Source organism: Phalaenopsis equestris, unplaced genomic scaffold, assembly GCF_001263595.1.
Source record: "Phalaenopsis equestris unplaced genomic scaffold, ASM126359v1 Scaffold000572, whole genome shotgun sequence".
Classification (NCBI taxonomy): Eukaryota; Viridiplantae; Streptophyta; class Magnoliopsida; order Asparagales; family Orchidaceae; genus Phalaenopsis; species Phalaenopsis equestris.
The window spans coordinates 1,139,651-1,141,290 of record NW_018165012.1 but is presented as its reverse complement, the minus strand read 5'-3'; the positions used below and the strand labels follow the sequence as shown (position 1 = coordinate 1,141,290).

The 1,640-nt window shown below is 51.5% G+C and overlaps 1 protein-coding gene across 2 annotated transcripts in view; it reads left to right on the top strand.

The window, feature by feature from the left end:
• Positions 1–1,640, top strand: part of LOC110029442 (endoplasmic reticulum oxidoreductin-1) — a 77,700-nt gene that overhangs the window by 69,186 nt on the left and 6,874 nt on the right. The gene's annotated exons all lie outside the window — the stretch shown is intronic.

Below are 1,640 nucleotides of genomic sequence, written 5' to 3'. Positions count from 1 at the left end.
AGGGCTCGTTAGCTTCCTTGTGAGATAAGATTAGACCGCTCAGAGTGACTTGGTGATGTGCCCCAGCGAAACGCTTTACGAACGCATCTTCTAGCTCAGAGAACGTTCTGAAGGTATCGTTTGGCAGATCGGCATACCATTCAAAAGCAAATCCTCCTAAACTAGTAACAAAAAGGCGGAGGAGTAAAGCGTCGTTATTTCCGACGTTGCAGCATAATGCCCGGAACTGAGCGATGTGCTGGCGAGGATTCCCAACTCCCTCAAAAGGAGTAAAACGCGGAGGCACAAAGCTTGGAGGATACGGTATGTATTCGTACGCCTCGGGGTAAGGCCTGCCTCGACGCACTATGGTCTCTCCCTGTTGTGCTGCTAGGGCGGTCTTTACTTTTGCATCTATTAAAGACTGTAGATGCGAGTCAGACTGTGCTTGCTCATTTTGGGCGATATCAGAAGAGGTAACACGAACAGGTCTTGCCGGTTCAGGCGGCGCGACGGGCGTCACTAAACGTGTCTCTACCTGTGTCGGAGGTGAGGCTCGGACCCAGTCTGGTCGGCCTGTAACGCGGCAATCTGTGCCATGAGGATTACTATCTGACCCTGTAAAATGGCGATAGTCTCCTTGGGAGTAGGGCCCCCTTAATCAATCACAGGGTCGTTCTGAACCTCTACGGGCTCATGACGGTCAGCCTCCTGGAGGTCATGAGACAGATCATCAGTAGAGGATCTTTGCCCTCCAGTGGTCACTACAAAAACATGATGTTTTGCCATTTCAAAGTCATGAAGCTGTTCTCCGAAGAGATTATCCTCTTCAAGGAGCTTGTCGGGAATGTCAGAGAACCCACTAGACAAGTTTTCCTCAAGATCGAACTCGGGCCCACCCTCGGGGCTAGCCCAAGGCAACTCTAAGCGGCAATCAACTGGAGGAGAGACTTGTCTCAAAATCGAGACATTAGCCCCAATAATAGGCGGTGAAGCTGCAAGAGGTACAATAGTGGAGCTCTTTCGGACCCACCTCCTCTCAGGTGGGTGATAGCCCTTTCTCAAATACGAATGCGAGGAGTATCGGCGGAGGCGTACCCCGAATCTCGCCTCGCTACCAAAAACAGCAGAAGCAGGATACTGACTCAAAATAGGAGAACAGTAAGAAAACAGACCCTTATCTTTATTATCATTAATAGAAGGAGGTACAGTAAGAGCTGCGACCATTGCCGCTATAGAAGTGGTGGTAAAAGGAACAGAACCAAGCTCTGGAATAGCCCCGTCAAACTCCATATTCGAAACCTCTCGGGACTCTTGAATGGGGTCAACGGCCTGTACTACGGAGCGTAAGGAGCCTGAACTCGTAGCGGACCGACGGGCGGACCGACGGGCGGACCCCGGTCTCCTGCTACGAGGATGTCGTGGGCGTGAAGCGGTGGAAAGTTGTTTCATGACTCGCTCAGACGTCTCTGAAACCTGAGCCACGAGCTTCTCCCTAGTTATCGGACCTTGTCCTATCATGGAGGTAACTGCTCCGGCGATTTCCTTTGTCAGAAAATTTGTAGCAGCACGATCAAAATGGACGGGGGATTGCAAAGGACTCGTGTCACGAGGCGGGGAACGTCTCCTAGCAATTCTGGCGGGAACGTCGCCTATGCAAA